Below are 20,608 nucleotides of genomic sequence, written 5' to 3' on the forward strand. Positions count from 1 at the left end.
CCCACCTTCTTTGCTTTTTTTTTTATTTTTTTTTATTTTTTTTTTCTTTATTTATTTTTAGTTCACCACACACAGTTCTACATAGTTTTGAGTTCCAGTTTTTCTCCCCTCCCTCCCCCCTCCCTCCCCAAGACGGCATGAAGTCTCATATAACTGTCATGTATAACTTTGCATTGAATTAATTTATGCTCTAGTCAAGTCGTGGAGAAGAATTTTGACCAATGGAATGAATCATGAGAAAGAAGAAACAGAACAAAAAAAAAAAAACCAAAAAAACAAAAAAAAAAACCCAAAAACAAAAACAAAAGAGAAGCAGAAAAGGCGAGCATGTAGTGTGCCTCAGTCTGTATTCAAACTTCGCAGTTCTTTCTCTGAATGAAGATAGCATTCTCCATCGTGAGTCCCCTGGAGTTGTCCTTGCCCCTTTAGGTTGCTGAGAGAAGTGCAGTATGTCAGGGTTGGTCCTCACGGAATCCACATATCTGTGGCTGTGCACAACGTTCTCCTGGCTCTGCTCCGCTCACTCAGCATTATGTCGTGTAGGTTTTTCCAGGTTGTTATGAAGTCTGCATCATCCCCATTTCTTATGGCACAATAGTATTCCATCACCTTCATATACCACAGCTTGTTCAGCCATTCCCCAATTGATGGGCATCCCTTTGCTTTCCAATTCTTGGCTACCACAAAGAGAGCTGCTATAAATATTCTTGTACATATGGGTCCTTTTCCCGCTTGTGTGATTTCTTTGGGATACAACCCTAGAAGTGGTATTACTGGGTCAAAGGGTATGAACATTTCTATAGCCCTTTGGGCATAGTTCCACACCGCCCTCCAAAATGGCTGGATCAGCTCGCAACTCCACCAGCAATGCAACAATGTTCCAATTTCCCCACATCCTTTCCAGCATTTATCATTCTCCTGATTTGTTATTTTAGCCAATCTGACAGGAGAGATGTGGTATCTAAGAGTTGTTTTGATTTGCATTTCTCTAATCAGCAGCGATCCAGAGCATTTTTTCATATGCCTGTAGATAGCTTTAATTTCTTCCTCTGAAAACTGCCTGTTCATATCCTTTGACCATTTCTCAATTGGGGAATGGCTTGTATTCCTATATATTTGGCTCAGCTCCCTGTATATTTTAGAAATGAGGCCTTTATCAGAGATACTAGTTGCAAAGATTTTCTCCCAATTTTCTGCTTCCCTCCTAATTCTTGTTGCATTGGCTTTTTTTGTACAAAAACATTTCAATTTGACATAATCAAAATTATCCATTTTGCATTTTGTAATGCTCTCTATCTCTTGTTGGGTCATGAATTCTTTACTTTTCCACAAATCTGATAAGTAAACTATTCCTTGCTTTCCCAAATTACTTAGAGTATCAACTTTTACTCCTAAATCATGAACCCATTTTGACTTTATTTTGGTATATGGTGTAAGATATTGGTCTATGCCCAGTTTTTGCCCTACCATTTTCCAATTTTCCCAACAGTTTTTGTGAAATAGTGAATTATTAGCCCAGAAACTGGCTTCTTTGGGTTTATCAAAGAGTAGATTGCTAAACTTGTTGATTTCACCTACTTGTGTACCTATCCTATTCCACTGATCCACACCCCTGTTTCTTAACCAGTACCAGGCAGTTTTGATGACTGCTGCTGTGTAGTACAGTTTAATATCTGGTGTGGCTAAACCACCATCCCTAGCATGTCTTTTCATTAATATCCTAGATACTCTAGACCTCTTGTTTTTCCAAATGAATTTTGTTATTATTTTGTCCAGCTCAGTAAAAAAATTTTTTGGTAGTTCGATTGGTATGGCACTGAATAGATAGATTAATTTAGGTAGAATTGTCATTTTTATTATATTAGCTCGGCCTAACCATGAGCAACTGATATTTCTCCATTTATTTAGATCTGATTTTATTCGCGTGAAAAGTGTTTCATAGTTATGTTCATATAGGCCCTGGGTTTGTCTTGGCAAATAGACTCCCAAATATTTTATAGTGTCTTCAGTAACTTTGAATGGAATTTCTCTTTCTATCTCTTGCTGTTGGGCTTTGTCAGTAATGTATAGGAATGCTGAGGATTTATGTGGGTTTATTTTATATCCTGCAACTTTGCTAAAGTTGTTTATTATTTCAAGTAGTTTTTTACTTGATTCTCTAGGATTCTCTAGATAAATCATCATATCATCTGCAAAAAGTGATAATTTAGTTTCTTCTTTTCCTATTCTAATTCCTTCAATTTCTTTTTCTTCTCTTATTGCTACAGCCCACCTTCTTTTCTAACAAAATAGGAGAAGAATACCTGTTTTCCACTCTATGTCACTAATTTCAGCTGTCTCTATGGTCTAAGAGATTCATAATCCTAAAGAAGGTTAAAAAACCCTAAAATATATGAACTGACACTCACTGACCCTGAGTTCACTCCACATCCCTCCCTTATCTCCTATTCTACTAACAGCGAAACTACATTTGCAGACTCCAGGCTTTTATAGACACAGTCTTACAACAAAACCTAACTCCACTTCCGTGGAGATCCAGACTCCAGAGTGCAGAAATTTGCTCAGGCTGCTGAAAGCCATCAGGAGAAAAAGCCTAGCAAAGGCTAGTGCCTGGTAACACCAATGTAGCAAAACTCTGAACTACTAGTGCAGGGGTATATAAGCCTGTGCCACTAGCACTTGGAAGTTCTGAACTTCCAATACTGTGAGTCAAATAGCTAAGAAACAAAGGGAATAGGACAGGATACCAGAACAGACCCTGTGAAACATGGCACCAAAACAAGTTGTTCCTGAGTGGTTCAAAAGAAAAGTGAAAATTATTAGAGCAGAATTTATGGTCTTTAGAGCAAAAATGGTGTGCAGACAAACCACACACACACACACACACACACACACTGTGGACAGGAAGGGGGAATCTACTCAACTAACTGAGTGGGAAAAAGCAGAAAGGATTATATAACCAAACGAAAAGAGGAGAGAAAAGTAGACTAACAAATAAAACCTAAAATGAGAGGAGGGGGTCAAGGATAAGGGGAAGAGAGTCAATGACAATAGGACCATGTTAAAGAAAGATGAAAGTAAATGAAGGAATATGACAATGCAGTTATAGCCAAGAGGAGAAAAGTCATAACTTTAAAAAAAATATTAGAGAGAGATGGAAGAAAATATAAACTTAGCTAATAACTTAAAAATTGAAAGATTAAACAACCTGATAAGATGTAAAATAGTGACAGATCGAATAAGAAAACAATACCCTACAATCAGTTGCTTGTTGGAAACACATTTTAAAAAATAAAGATAAATGCAAAATAAAACTGAGAGGATAAAAAAGCAATTTTTTTCTATGTATCAAATAAATCCATAAAATAGAAGTTGAAATAATGCTACCTGACAAAGCAGGAAAAAACATTCAAATAGTTTAAAAAGGATTAACAAAGAAACTATATTATGCTGAAAGGCATCATAGACCACAAACCAGTATAAATAATAAACTCATACACTCCAAAAACCTTATCATCCAAATTCATAAAGGAAACATTATCTAAGCTCCAATAAGACACAAACAGTAACACAATAGTGACTGAAAATTTCTATATACCTCTCTTGGTTTTGGATAAGTCAAACAGTAAAATGAACAAAAGGGAAAATATTAGAACTGAACAATTGCTAGAGAAAATAATGTTAAAACATTTAGGTCATTTCATACCAATCAAACTACCAAAAATTTATTTTATAGAGCAATTCATCTGGAAGAGCAAAAGGTCTAGAATACCAAGGGAATTAATGAAAAGAAATCCAAGGGAAGATTGTCTACCAATACCGGATCTTAAATTGTATTATAAAGAAACAATCACCAGAGGGACTTGGTACTGGCTTAGAAATATACTGGTGGATCAGTGAAATGTTAGGAATAAAAGACACAGTAGTCAATGACTAGAGCATTTTAAAGTTTGAGAAATGCAAAGATTCCAGCTTCTGGGATGAGTACTAACTATTTGACAAAAAGTGCTTGGAAAACCAGAAAATAATATGGCAGAAATGGGGCATAGCCATAACGTCAAAATGGATGCATGATTTAGATATAAAGGTTGCTACTATAAGGAAACCAGGAGAGCAAGGAATAGTTTACCTGTCAGATTATGGAGAACAGAAGAATTTATGACAAAAAAAGAAATATAGAATATTATGAAAAGGAAAATGGATAATTTTGATTACATTCAATTGAGTTTTTTGTACAAACAAAGCAAATGAAACCAAGATTAGGAGTGAAGCAGAAAACTGAGAAAGAATTTTCACAACCAGTGTCTGATAAAAGCCTCATTTCTAAAATATATAGAGAACTGAGTGAAATTTATAAGAATACAAGTCATTCTCCAATTGAGAAATGTTCAAAGGATATGAACAGGCTATTTTCAGAGGAAGAAATAGAAGATATCTATAGTCATATAAAAAATGCTCTAAATCACTACTGATTAGAGAGATGCAAATCAAAACAACTCTTACATAGCACATCACACCTAACAGATTGGTTAAAGACAAAACAGGACAATGATGAATGCTGGAGAATATGTGCAAAACTTGGAACAGTAATGTATTGTTGTTGCAGTTGTGTAACTAATTCAGCCACTCTGGAGAGAAATTTGGAACTATGCCCAAAGGGCTCTAAAAAAGCAAAGACAGAGCTAACTAAAAGAGATAAGGAAGGAAACTACATCCTGCTAAAAGGCACCATAGACAAGTAAGCAATATCATTACCTAACATATAAGCAGCAAGTGGTATAGCTTACAAACTCTTAAAAGAGAAATTAAGGGAGTTACAGGAAGAAATAGACAGCAAAACAATAGCAATGGGGGACCTCAACCTCTAACTCTCTGAACTTGATTAATCTAACCTCAAAATACATAAGAAAGAAGTTAAAGAGGTGAATAGAATTTTAGAGAAGGCAGATATGATAGACCTCTGGAGAAAACTAAATGGGGACAAAAAAGGAATATATATTTTTCTCAGCAGGACATGGCACATACTCAAAAATTGACCGTGTACTAAGGCATAAAAACCTCACAATCCAGTGCAGAAAGGCAGAAATAGTCAATGCATTCTTTTCAGAACTGGATGCAATAAAAACTATTTGTAATAAGGGACCAGGGAAAGATAAACTAAAAATTAATTGCAAACTAAATAATGTAATCTTAAAGAATGAGCAAAGAACAAATCAGATAAACAATTAATAACTTCATTCAGTAGAATGACAATAATGAGACAACATACCAAAACTAACGGGATGCAGCAAGAGCGGTTCTTAGGGGAATAACATAGGAAGAAAAAAAGGTCAGTGAATTGGGCATGCCAATGAAAAAGCAAGAAAGAGAACAAATTAAAAATCCCCAATTAAAAACCAAATTAGAAATATTGAAAACCAAAGGAGATACTGATAAAATTGAAATCAAAAAAACTATTGAACTAATAAATAAAACTAAGAGCTGATTTTATGAAAAAACCAATAAAATTGATAAACCTTTGGTCAATTTGATTTGAAAAAAGAAAGAAGAAAACCAAATTACCATTATCAAAAGCAAAAGGGTGAATTCACCTCCAGTGGAGAGGAAATGAAAACAATAGTTAGGAATTATGTTGCTCAGTTCTATGCCCATAAATTTGACAACCTTAGCGAAATGGATGAATATTTACAAAATATAAATTTCCCAGGTTAACAGAAGAGGAAGTAAAATACATAAATATCCTCATCTAAGAAAAAGAAATTGAGCAAGCCATCAGTGAACTTGTTAGGAAAAAATCTCCAGGGCTGTTTTAACAATCCACCTAGCAGCTGCTGTGGGGGTGAAAAACCAACACAAGCCCAACAACAAGAACATTGCCAGCATAGGTTCTTTTGATCTGCTTTACTAAGGAAAGCAATGTTAAGGGGTTAACAAGTTTACTTTAATTCAGCATACAAATACCATTCACTTAGTTCAGGGGAAAAAACCAGCACCCTGAACTTCAGAGCAAATACAAACAAATGGCAAACATAGACAGACAGACAAAATACAATTCACAGTTACCAACATTTAAGTTCAGCCCGGGAGCTTATAACAAGGGCTGGCCCAGAGTCACGTGCGCCACCACACCTGTGGATAAGAGCTCTGAAAAAGAGAAAGCCAATCCCTGGTTTTCTATCTTTTCCAGGGTCAAGGGTGAGTCACACATACGACTCACCCACTCATCACAAAGAGGCAACTTAAACCCATGTGGTCTAAAAGCCTCTGATGACCCAAAGACGCCACTCAAACCCATGTAAACTAGACCCTCCCCTGCGGGAAGGAGGTCACCAAGGACTCCCAATCTAATAAAGGAAACAAAGGCCAAACTCTTCAAGGGCACTTGGTTGAACTGAGTGCTAAGAGCTCATTTTGATTGCCAACACAAGGGCAATTTGGTTTTACACGCGAACTCTATCAAACATTTAAAGAAAAATTAATTCCTATAATTTATAGACTCTTTGGGAAAATAGGCAAAAAAGCAATCCTACCAAATTATTTTTATGACACAAACATGGTACTAATATGCCAACCAGGAAATGTCAAACCAGAGAAAGAAAATTTTAGACCAATTTCCCTAATGAATATTGCTGCAAAAATTTTAAATAAAATATTAGCAAAAAGATTGCAGCAACTTATCAAAGAATAACACACTATGACCAGGTAGGACTTATTCCAGCAATGCAAGGCTGGCACCATATTAGGAAAACTATCAGCATAATTGATCATATTAACGACAAACCTAGCAGAAACCATATCATTATCTCAATACATGCAGAAAAAGCTTTTGACAATATGCAACACCCATTCCTATTAAAAGCACTAGAAAGCATAAGAATAAATGGAGCCTTCCTTAAAAATATGAATACATCTACCTAAAACCATCAGCAAGGATAATATGTAATGGGGTTAAGCTAGATGCATTCCCAATAATATCTGGGATGAAACAAGTATTTTCATTATCACTCCGATTATTCACTTTGGTACTAGAAATTTTAGCTTTAGCAATAAGAGAAGAAAATGAAATTGAAGGAATTACAATAGGCAAATGAGAAACTAAATTATCAATCTTTGCAGATGATATGATGATTTATTTAGACAATCAAGGTAAAAAACTACTTGAAATAATGAAAAATTTTAGCAAAGTTGCAGGATATAAAATAAACCCACATAAGTCCTCTGCGTTATGATGTATTACTAACAAAGCCAAGCTACTGTAATAAAATGACTATTTAAACTAAATTAATTTAATTATTCAGTGCCATACCAATCAAATACCAAATAATTATTTTACAGAGATGGATAAAATAATAACAAAATTCATCTGGAAGAACAAAAGTTCCAGAATATCAAGGGAATTAAAGAAAAGAAATGCTAGGGAAGGTGGCCAAGCAATACCAGATATTAAACTGTATTATAAAGCAGCAGTCATCGGAACTACTTGGTACTGGCTATGAAACAGAGTGGTGGATCAGTGAAATAGGTTAGGTATATAAGACACAATAGTCAATGACTATAGCACCGTACTCTTTGAGAAATCCAAAGAATCCAGTTTCTGGGTTTAGAATTTACTATTTCACAAAAATTGCTGGGAAAATTGGAAATAGTATGGCAGAAACTGGGCATAGACCAATATCTTACACTGTATACCAAAATAAAGTCCGAATGGGTTCATGATTTAGGAATAAAGGTGGATGCTATAAGCAATTTGGGAGAGCAAGAAATAGTTTACTTGTCAGATTTATGGAAAAGGGAAGAATTCTTGACCCAACAAGAGATAGAGAGCATTACAAAATGCAAAATGGATAATTATGACTATGTTAAATTGAAAAGATTTTGCATAAACAATGCCAGTGCAACAAAGATTAGGAGGGAAGCAGAAAATTGGGAGAAAATCTTTACAACCAGTGTCTCTGATATCTAAAGTATATCTATCTTAAATACATCTAAAATGTACAGGGAACTGAACCAAATTTATAGGAATACAAGTCGTTCCCCAACTGATAAGTGGTCAAAGGATACAAACAAGCAGTTTTCAGAGGAAGAAATTAAAGATATCTATAGTCCTATGAAAAAATGCTCTAAATCAGTACTGATTAGAGAAATGCAAATCAAAACAACTCTTAGGTACCACATCTCTCCTGTCAGATGGGCTAACAAGACAAAACTGGAAAATGATAAATGTTGGAGGGGATATGGGAAAACTGAAACACTGATACATTGTTGGTAGAGTTGTGAACTGATCCAGCCATTCTGGAAAGGAGTTTGGAACTATGCCCAAAGGACTATAAAAATGTGCATACCCTTTGACCCAGCAATACTACTTCTAGGGCTATATCCCAAAGAGATTAGGCAGGTGGGAAAGGTACCCATATGCACAAAAATATTTATAGCACTCTTTTTGTGGTAGCAAAGAATTGGAAATCAAGGGGATGTCCATCAATTGGAGAATGGCTAAACAAGGTGTGGTATATGAATGTAATGGAATACTGTTGTGCTATGAGAAATGAGAAGCAGAGCAACTTCTTTACAACCTGGAATGACTTACACGAACTGATGTTGAGTGAGCAGAGCAGAACCAAGACATCATTATACATGATTACAGACACATGGTATCTGTAAGGACTAACTTTGATAGACTTGACTCCTCTCATCAATGCAATGTTCAAAGACAGTACCAAGAGACTCATTATGGAAAAAGCTATGCACATCAAGAGAAAGAATTATGGAGTTTTAATGCGGATGGAGGAAAGCTATTTGCTCTCATTTTTTCCCTTCTTTTTTGGTATCATTTCTCCTTTTTTTTGTTTTTTTAAATTTATTTATTTAACATATTTAGTTTTCAGCATTGATTTTCACAAGAGTTTGAATTACAAATTTTCTCGCCATTTCTACCCTCCCCCCTACTCCAAGATGATGTATATTCTGGTTGCCCAGTTCCCCATTCAGCCCTCCCTTCTGTCACCGTACTCCCCTCCCTTCCCCTTTTCCCTTCCTTTCTTGTAGGGAAAGATAAATTTCTACCCCCCATTGCCTGTGTATCTTATTTTCTACTTGCATGCAAAAACTTTTTTTTTTTTGCTTTTGAACATCTCTTTTTAAAACTTTGAGTTCCAAATTCTCTCCCCTCTTCCCTTCCCACCCACCCTCCCTAAGAAGTCAAGCAATTCAACATAGGCCACATGTGTATCATTATGTATAACCCTTCCACAATACTCATGTTATGAAAGACTAACTATATTTTGCTCCTTCCCAACCCATCCCCCTTTGTTGAATTTTCTCCCTTGACCCTGTCCCGTTTCCAAAATGTTTGTTTTTGATTACCTCCACCCCCATCTGCCCTCCCCTCCATCATCGCCCCCTTTTATTATCTTCTTTCCTCTTCTTTCCTGTGGGGTAAGATACCCAATTGGGTATGTATGGTATTCCCTCCTCAGGCCAAATTTGATGACAGCAATATTCACTCATTCCTCCCTGACCTGCCCTCTCCCCTCCTCCCACACAACTGCTTCCTCTTGCCACCTTTGTTTGAGATAAACCACCCCATTCTATCTCTCCCTATCTCCCTCTCTCAATATATTCCTCTCTCATCCCTTAATTTGATTTTATTTCTTTTAGATATCTTCCCTTCATCTTCAACCCACCCTCTGTCTGCTCTCTCTCTCTTTCTCTATCTCTCTGTCTCTCTCTCTCTACGTATATATACATAAAAATATAAATATATATATATATACACAAACATATATACATATATGCACATTAACTTATATATATATATATATATATATATATATATATATATACATAAACATACATATATATGCATATTCCTTTCAGCTACTATGATATTGAGGTCTCATGAATCATACACATTATCTTTCTATGTAGGAATGTAAACAAAACAGTTAAAATTTAGTAAGTCCCTTATGATTTCTCTTTCTTGTTTACTTTTTCATGCTTCTCTTGATTCTTGTGTTTGAAAGTCAAATTTTCTATTCAGCTCTGGTCTTTTCACTGTGAAAGCTTGAAAGTCCTCTATTTTTATTGAAAATCCATATTTTGCCTTGGAGCATGATACTCAGTTTTGCTGGGTAGGTGATTCTAGGTTTTAATCCCAGCTCCATTGACCTCCGGAATATCATATTCCAAGCCCTTCGATCTCTTAATGTGGAAGCTGCCAGATCTTGGGTTATTCTGATTATGTTTCCACAATACTCTAATTGTTTCTTTCTGGCTTCTTGAAGTATTTTTTCCTTGATCTGGGAGGTCTGGAATTTGGCGACAATATTCCTAGGAGATTTCTTTTTGGGATCTATTTGAGGAGGCGATCTGTGGATTCTTTCAATTTCTATTTTGCTCTGTGGCTCTAGAATATCAGGGCAGTTCTCCTTGACAATTTCTTGAAAGATAATATCTAGGCCCTTTTTTTGATCATGGCTTTTAGGTACTCCAATAATTTTTAAATTCTCTCTCCTGGATCTATTTTCCAGGTCAGTGGTTTTTCCAATGAGATATTTCACGTTGTCTTCCATTTTTTCATTCCTTTGGTTCTGTTTTATAATATCCCGATTTCTCATAAAGTCACTAGCTTCCACTTGCTCGAATCTAATTTTTAAGGTAGTATTTTCTTCAGTGGTCTTTTGGACCTCCTTTTCCATTTGGCTAATTCTGCCTTTCAAGGCATTCTTCTCCTCATTGGCTTTTTGGAGCTCTTTTGCCGTTTGAATGAGTCTATTTTTTAAGGTGTTGTTTTCTTCAGCATGTTTTTCAGTATTTTTTGGGTCTCCTTTAGCAAGTCATTGATTTGTTTTTCATGGTTTTCTCGCATCCTTCTCATTTCTCTTCCCAATTTTTCCTCTACTTCTCTAACTTGCTTTTCCAAATCCTTTTTGAGTTCTTCCATGGCTTGGGACCAGTTCATGTTTTTCTTGGAAGCTTTTGGTGTAGGCTCTATGACTTTGTTGAGTTCTTTAGGCTGTATGTTTTGGTCTTCTTTTTCAGCAAAGAAAGAATCCAAAGTCTGAGACTGAATCTGGGTGTGTTTTCACTGCCTGGCCATATTCCCAACCAACTAACTTGACCCTTGAGTTTTTCAGTGAGGTATGACTGCTTGTAGACTAAAGAGTTCTATGTTCCAGGTTTGGGGGGAATGCGTCAGCTCTGCCACACCAGCATTCTTCCTTCCCCAAGAACCTCCAACCCGGCCTGGGCTTAGATCTTCAGCAGGCTATGCACTCCTGCTCTGCTCCACCACTTAATTCCTCCCACCAGGTGGGCCTGGGCCGGAAGCAACAGCAGCTATATCTGCCCCACCTCTGCTGCCCCGGGGGCGGTGGCAGAACCACGAACTCCTTGCGCTCCAGCAGCTTTTCTCACTAACCTTCTCTGTTGTCTTTGGTGTTTGTGGGTTGAGAAGTCTGGTAACTGCTGCAGCTCACTGATTCAGAGCTCTAGGGCATGCTCTCCCCATCTCCTGGTCTGGTTGGTCCCTGCCACTCACGGTGGGCTCTGCTCTGCTCCACTCCACTCTGCTTCCAGCTCCGTGTGGGATAGACCTCACCCAGAGACCATCCAGGCTGTCCTGGGCTGGAGCCCTGCTTCCCTGTGCTATTTTGTGGGTTCTGCAGCTCTAGAATTGGTTCAGAGCCATTTTTTCTAGGTTTTTAGAGGGACTCGGCGGGGAGCTCATGCTAGTCCCTGCTTTCCAGCCCCCATCTTGGCTCCCCATTTCTCCTTTTTCATGATTCATTCCATTGGTTATAATTCTTCTTTCCAACTGGAAAGTTCGATGTGAAGGTAAATATAGAATGTACATTGCATTATATGCTGTCTTGAGGGCCAGGGGTAAGGAGAGGGAGGGAGAAAAAATTCAGAACTCAAAATCCAGTGGAATTGAATGTTTTAAACTAAAAATAATAAAAAAAATATCTTGGGAAAAATAAGGGAAAAAAAGCAGTAGCTATGCTTCACAAATTATTTTCATAAACTGGTGAAAGCAAACACCCTACCAGAATCCTTTTGTGAGACAGAATACTGATAGTTAACAAAGATAAAACATGGAAAGAAAACTATAAATCAATTAGTAAACACTGACTCAAAAATTTTCGATGAAATGTTTTTAGACTTTTTAAATCAATTGTGATGGCTTCTTTTCTCAAAAAATACTATTTGTGAAACAAGATGCACCTATGGAGGGGAGAGAAGGGAGGGATATTTGTTGTAGCTATGATTATGTGAGATATAGAAAGTATTAATACAAACTTATTTAAAAAGTAAGAAAAAATTGGCTGATTTTGTATTGAGTAATGCTTAATCAATGGACAGCTTTATTCTCTCTATTGATGGTCATGTGTTTTGGGATGTGCCTGATTCAGGCTATTTCCCTGGTTGTTTGGGTTCTATACCAGAACAAAATAGGTCATTTGATTAGTGTGTGTGTGTGTGTGTGTGTGTGTGTGTGTGTGTGTGTGTGTTAGGGAGACAGAGAGAGAGGGGAGAGGAGATTTATGGTGGGCTCTTCGCTTTCTTTTTAAAACTTATTCAATTTTCCACAGTTACATGTATAAAGAATTTTTAACATTTGTTTATAAAATTTTGAGTTCCAAATTCTCACCCTTGCTCCCCCACCCATTTAGAAGGCAAGCAGTTCAATATGGGTTGTACATGCATACTCATGCAAAATATTTCCATTATAGGATGATGCTGTGAAAGAAAAAATATATAAAAAACTCAAGGAAAATAAAATTTAAAAAAGTATGCTTTAGACACAATCACTTCCTTATCAGAGAAAAGATAGCATTTTTATCATAAGTTCTACAGAGTTGCCTTGGATTACTGCGTTGCTGAGTCGCTCACAGCTGATCATCTTATAATATTGTAGTTATTTGTACACAGTTGTAACAACAATGTTACTTGCCACCACTGTGGCTATGTAAGCAAATAATACCAGCATAGAGGAGGGCTACTAGCATAGATTCTTTGGTCCGCTTTTCTATGGAAAGCAACTTTAAGGAGTTAATGATCTCACTTTAATTAAACATACATATATCATTCACTTAGTTTAGGGGAAAAAGTCAGCACCCTGAACTTCAGAGAAAACACAAACAGAAATGTCAAGCAGAAATTATATAAACAGAGCAAAATAACGCAAAGCAACAAGCAGGCTTCTAGCCATATGACCAAGACATTACATACATAGTTAGCAGGGAGGGAAGCACCAGCATCTGGGTTTTTCAAATCCTGGGGGCTCTTTTATGGCTACCAAGAGTCTCTTCTGACCAAATCACATGACACTCTTCCAGTGAGTGAGCCTCAAAGAAAAATGCTAATCTCCAAGTATATGTGTGTGTGTATAAGTGTGTACATATACATACATATGCATATACATATATGTGTATGTGTGTGTGCATATATATATATGTATATGTATATATATATATATATACACACACACACATATATATATATATATATGCTTCTTCATGGTCAGAGGGCATCATAAACATTTAACTCAAACCCATGTGACCCAGGCCATCCCATGACTTAATCAGGTCATGAAGAGTCTCTATTCAATCAAAGACTCTTGATTGAAACAAAGGCAAGAGTCAAAGGCACTTGATGGCCTTAGTGCTGAGAAGCACTCCAAAACAAAAGACAACAAAAAGTCCCACTTTACTTGCCTTTACAACAGTACATAACACTTTCCATAAGCTCGTGAAAGTCTTTCTAGTTTTTCCAAAGTACATCCCGTTCATACAATAGTATTCCATCATAATCACATACCACAATTTGTTCAGCCATTCCACAGATGATGGAAATCCCCTCAGTTTCTAATTCTTTGCCCCCAGAATTGAGCTGTTATACATATTTTTAAAATTTTTTAAAATTTTCATTTTTAGTTTACAACTCTCTGTTCCACAAGTTTTTGAGTTCCAAATTTTCTTCCCTTACCTCCCTTCCCCCTCCCACCCAAGATGGCATGGAATCCAATATATGTTCTACATATACTGTCACATTAAACTTATTTACATAATAGTCAACTTTAAGAAAAATTATGACCAATGGAATGAATCATGAGAAAGAAGAAACAAAAACAAAAAAGAAGATGAAAAAAAGAGAGCAAATATTTTGCTTCATCTGCATTCAGAATCTGTAATTATTTTTTAAATTGTTTTATTATTTAATATTTTTTAATTCTCAACATTGATTTCCATAAGATTTTGAGTTACAAATTTTCTCCCAATTTCTACCCTCCCACCACCACAAGATGGCATATATTCTGATTGCCCATTTCCCCAGTCTCCCCTCCTTTCTGTCACCGCACTCTTCCCAACCCCTTTCCCCTTACTTTCTTGTAGGGTAAGAAAGATTTCTATACCCTATTGTTTGTATATCTTATTTCTCAGTTGCATATAAAAACAATTTTTTGAGCATTTGTTTTTAGAACTTTGAGTTCCAAATTCTCTCCCTTCTTCCCTCCCCACCCACCCTCCTTGAGAAGGCAAGCAATTCAACATAGGCCACACATGTGTCATTATGCAAAACACTTCCATTAGAGTCATGTTGTAAAAGACTTTCTATATTTCCCATCAACCCGTCCACCTTTATTCAATTTTCTCCCTTGATCCTGTACCTTTTCAAAAGTGTTTGCTTTTGATTACCTCCTCCCATGATCTGCCCCCACTTCTATATCTCTTATCCCATTCCCCCCTATTTTCCTGTAGTGTAAGATACCCAATTGAGTGTGTATGCTATTCCCTCCTTAAGTCAAATTCAATGGAAGCAAGATTCACTCATTCCCTTTCACCTGCCCATCTTCCCTTCCAATAGAACTGCTTTTCTTGCCACTTTTATGTGAGATAATTTACCCCATTATATCTCTCCCTTTCTCCTTCTCCCAATATATTCCTCTCTCACCCCTTAATTGTATTTCTTTATTTATCTATTTATTTATTTACTCATTTATTTACCAATTTATTTATTCATTTGTTTGCTTTTAGATATCATCCCTTCATAGTCAACTCACCCTGGACCTTTTGTCAATATATATGTATATTCCCTTCAACCACTGTAAAGAAAGATTAGAAAGATTTCATGAGTTACAAATATCATCTTTCCCTGTAAGAATGTAAACAAACAAGTTCAGCAGTAGTAAGTCCCTTATGACTTCTCTTTCCTGTTTACCTTTTCACACTTCTACTGATTCTAGTATTTGAAATTGGAATTTTCTATTCAGCTCTGGTCTTTTAATCGAGAAAGCTTGAAAGTCCTCTATTTTACTGAAAGTCCAAATTTTGTCCTGGATTATTATAATAAGTTTTGCTGGGTAGGTGATTCTTGGTTTTTATCCCAGCTCCATTGACCTCTGGAATATCATATTTCTTTTTTTATTTAAATTTACTTATTTAACATATTTAGTTTTCAGCATTGATTTTCACAAGAGTTTGAATTACAAATTTTCTCCCCATTTCTACCCTCCCCCCCACTCCAAGATGGCGTATATTCTGGTTGCCCTGTTCCCCAGTCACCCCTCCCGTCTGCCACCGTACTCCCTTCCCATTCCCTTTTCCCTTCCTTTCTTGTAGGGCAAGATAAATTTCTACACCCCATTGCCTGTCAATCTTATTTTCTAGTTGCATGCAAAAACTTTTTTTTTTTGCTTTTGAACATCTGTTTTTAAAACTTTGAGTTCCAAATTCTCTCCCCTCTTCCCTTCCCACCCACCCTCCCTGAGAAGTCAAGCAATTCAACATAGACCACATGTGTATCATTATGTATAACCCTTCCACAATACTCATGTTGTGAAAGACTAACTATATTTTGCTCCTTCCCAACCCATCCCCCTTTATTGAATTTTCTCCCTTGACCCTGTCCCCTTTCCAAAGTGTTTGTTTTTGACTACCTCCACCCCCATCAGCCCTCCCCTCCATCATCGCCCCCTTTTTTATCTTCTTCCCTCTTCTTTCCTGTGGGATAAGATTCCCAATTGGGTATGTATGGTATTCCCTCCTCAGGCCAAAACTGATGAGAGCAAGGTTCACTCATTCCCCCCTCACCCGCCCTCTCCCCTCCTCCCACAGAACTGCTTCCTCTTGCCACCTTTATGGGAGATAATTCACCCCATTCTATGTCTCCCTATCTCCTTCTCTCAGTATGTTCCTCTCTCATCCCTTAATTTGATTTTATTTCTTTTAGATATCTTCCCTTCATCTTCAACTCACCCTGTGTCCTTTCACTCTCTCTCTCTCTCTCTCTCTCTCTCTCTCTCTCTCTCTCTCTCTCCATATATATATATATATATATATATATATATATATATATATATACACACACACATAGATATATGCATACATACACATTCACTTATATATATACATAAACATATATATATATATATACATATATATATGCATATTCCCTTCAGCTACCCTAATACTGAGGTCTCATGAATCATACATGTCATCTTTCCATGTAGGAATGTAAACAAAACAGTTCACCTTTAGTAAGTCCCTTGCAATTTCTTTTTCTTGTTCTTTTTCTTGATTGCCTTTTCATGCTTCTCTTGATTATTGTGTTTGAAAGTCAAATTTTCTATTCAGCTCTGGTCTTTTCACTGAGAAAGCTTGAAAGTGCTCTATTTTATTGAAAATCCATATTTTGCCTTGGAGCATAATACTCAGTTTTGCTGGGTAGGTGATTCTAGGTTTTAATCCTAGCTCCATTGACCTCTGGAATATCGTATTCTAAGCCCTTCAATCTCTTACTGTAGAAGCTGCCAGATCTTGGATTATTCTAATTGTGTTTCCACAACACTCAAATTGTTTCTTTCTGGCTGCTTGCAATATTTTGTCCTTGATCTGGGAGCTCTGGAATTTGGCAACAATATTCCTAGGAGATTTCTTTTTGGAATCTATTTGAGGAGGCGATCTGTGGATTCTTTCAATTTCTATTTTGCTCTGTGGCTCTAGAATATCAGCGTAGTTCTCCTTGATGATTTCTTGAAAGATGATATCTAGGCTCTGTTTTTGATCATGGCTTTCAGGTAGTCCAATAATTTTTAAATTATCTCTCCTGGATCCACTTTCCAGGTAAGTGGTTTTTCCAATGAGATATTTGACATTGTCTTCCATTTTTTCATTCCTTTGGTTCTGTTTTATAATATCTTGAAATCTCATAAAGTCACTAGATTCCACTGTCTCCAATCTAATTTTTAAGGTAGTATTTTCTTCAGTGGTCTTTTGGACCTCCTTTTCCATTTGGCTAATTCTGCCTTTCAAGGCATTCTTCTCCTCATTGGCTTTTTGGAGCTCTTTTGCCATTTGAGTTAGTCTGTTTTTAAAGTGTTGTTTTCTCAAGTATATTTTTCAGTATTTTATGGGTCTCCTTTAGCAAGTCTTTGACTTGTTTTTCATGGTTTTCTCGAATCCTTCTCATTTCTCTTCCCAATTTTTCCTCTACTTCTCTAACTTGCTTTTCCAAATCCTTTTTGAGCTCTTCCATGGCTTGAGACAAGTTCGTGTTTTTCTTCCAGGCTTTTGTTGTAGGCTCTTTGACTTTGCTGACTTCTTTAGGCTGTATGTTTTGGTCTTCTTTGTCACCAATGTAAGATTCCAAAGTCTGAGACTGAATCTTGGTTCGTATTCTCTACCTGGCCATATTCCCAACCAACTAACTTGATCCTTGAGTTTTTCTGTGAGGTATGACTGCTTGTAGACTAAAGAGTTCTATTTTCCAAGCTTGGGGGGATGTGTCAGCTCTGCCACACCAGCAGTCCTCCTTCCCCAAGAACCCCCAACCCGGACTGGACTTAAATCTTCAGCAGGCTATGCACTCCTGCTCTGATCTGCCACTTAATTCTTCCCACCAGGTGGGTCCAGGGCCCGAAGCAACTGCAGCTGTAGTTCTGCAGCTGCCCCACCTCTGCTGCCCCTGGGGCGGTAGCTGAACCACGATCTCCTTCCACTCCTGCAGCTTTTCCCACTAACCTTTTCTGTTGTCTTTGGTGTTTGTGGGTTGAGAAGTCTGGTAACTGCTGCAACTCACTGATTCAGGGCTCTAGGGCATGCTCTCCCCGTCTCCTGGTCTGGTTGGTCCACGTCGCCCACACTGGGCTCCGCTCCCAGCTATGTGTGGGATAGACTTCACGCAGGGACCATCCAGGCTGGGCTGGAGCCCTGCTTCCCTCTGCTATTTTGTGGGTTCTGCTGTTCTAGAATTGGTTCAGAGCCATTTTTTATAGGTTTTTGTAGGGACTCGGCAGGGAGTTCCCACTAGTCCCTTCTTTTCAGCTGCCATCTTGGCTCTCCCCCATCTAGTACCTGCTCCATTCTAATTTCGATGATAAAGATAGTGTTTTCTTCAGTGGTCTTTTGGACCTACTTTTCCATTTGGCTAATTCTGCCTTTCAAGGCATTCTTCTCCTCATTGGTTTTTTGGACCTCTTTTGCCATTTGGGTTAGCCTATTTTTTAAGGTGCTATTTTCTTCAGTATTTCCCTTTAGCAAGCCGTTGACTTCTTTACCATGATTTCCTTGCATCACTCTCAATTCTCTTCCTAATTTTTCCTCTACTTCTATTACTTGATTTTCCAAATCCTTTTTGACCCCTTCCATGGCCTGAGACCAATTCCTATTTTTCTTTGAGACTTTCAAGGCTCTTTGACTTTGTTGACTTCTTCTGGCTATATGTTTTGATCTTCTTTGTCACCAAAAAAAAGATTGTATAGTCTGAGTCCTTTTATGGTGCTTGTTCATGTTCCCAGCCAACTACTTGACCTTTGACGTTTCTGTCAGTATATGATTGCCTTCATAGTAGTGAAGTGCTTTGTCCCAAGCTTCAGGGGTCTTGAACTGCTGTTTTCAGAGCTACTTCTACATAGCAAACTTTGCCACACAAGGGCTCTTCCTCCCCCAAGAACTGCCAACCAGGATCCCAACCCAGATCCAAGCAGGGCAAAGCAAGAGAACCCTTCCTCTGTGCCAGCTCTAATCTGCTGCTTCATTCCTTCCACCTGGTGGGCCTGGGGCTGGAAGCATCCACAGCTGGAGCTCTGGAAGCAGATGCAGAGCTTCCTGATGCTGCTGCCACACCACCTCCACCACCCCAGGACTGGGGCCAGATCTCTCACCCAGAACTGACAGTTTTGCCACTCACTTGGGGTTTGTGGGTTGAGAAGTCTGGTAACTGCTAAAGCTCAGCGATTCATTGCCCTGAAGCCTGGTCCACCCTATCTATTTCCAGACCGATCATTCATGGCGTGGTCTATGCTGTGCTGCACTCTGCTCTGCTCCCAGTACTGTGGGATAGACCCTTCCCAGAGACCATCTAGGCAGTCCTGGGCTGGATACTTGCTTCCCTCTGTTATTTTGTGGGTTCTGTAGCTCTAGAATTTGTTTAGAGCCAATCTATCAGGTATTTGGAGGGACCTGGGGGAGAACTTAAGTGAGTCCCTATTTTCCAGCTGCCTTCTTGGCTCCACCCCCACCCCCTAATTCTTTCTCTGGATATAGATAGCTCTTTCCATCATTAGTCCTTTGCAGCTGCCTTTGAACCTTGTATTGCTGAGGAAAGCCAAGTCTATCAAAGTTAGTCATCACAGAACAAATATGTCTGTGGTTGTGTATGATGTTTTCCTGATTCTGCTCCCCTCACTCAGCATCATATCATGTAGATCTTTCCAGGTTATTGTGATGTCCATAAGTTCCGCATTTCTTATAGCACAGTAGTACATATAGGTCTTTTTACTTTTTGCTTTCTTTATCTGTTTTGGGATACAGACCTAGTAGTTATATTGCTAAGTCAACAGGTTACACATGATTTTATAGCCCTTTTGGCATAGTTCCAAATTGCTCTATAGAATGCTTGAATCAGTTCACAACTCCACCAACAGTAAATTAATGTCTCATTTTTCCTACCTTTTCTGCCCTATTAATTAATGTAATAGATGTGAGGTAATGCCTCTTTAAATTTGCATTTTTCAGATCCATATTGAGTTAGAGTATTTTTTCACATGGCCATACATAGTTTTGATTACTTCGTATGAAAATGTGTCATATTTTTTGATCATTTATCAATTGGGGAATGGATCTTACTTTGTAAATTTGAGTCCATTCTCTATACGTTTGAGAAATGAGGCCTTTGTCAGAGAAACTTGCTTCAAAGTTTTTTTTTTCAGAGTTACTATTGTAACTGTATTTCCCTCCATCTATCCCCTTCCCCATTTATTCTATTCTTTTGCTCTTTCACCTCTTGTCTCTCCTCAAAAGTGTTTTGCTTCTGACTACCCCCTCCCCCAATTTGCCATCCCTATCACTCTTCTCTCTTTTCTTATCCCCTTCCCCTCCTACTTTCAGGTAGGATAAAATAGATTTCTCTACCCAATTGAGGGTGCATATTAATCCTTCTTTAAATCAATTCTGATGAGAATAATGTTCACTCACAACCCTTCACCACCCCCTGTTTCCTTCCAGTACAAAAACGTTTTCTTGCTTCTTTTATGTGAGATAATTTATCCCATTTTATCTCTCCCCTTCTCTTTCTCCCAGTCCCTTCTTCTTTCAACCTTTAATTT

The sequence above is a fragment of the Trichosurus vulpecula genome, chromosome 3, assembly GCF_011100635.1.
Source record: "Trichosurus vulpecula isolate mTriVul1 chromosome 3, mTriVul1.pri, whole genome shotgun sequence".
Lineage (NCBI taxonomy): Eukaryota > Metazoa > Chordata > Mammalia > Diprotodontia > Phalangeridae > Trichosurus > Trichosurus vulpecula.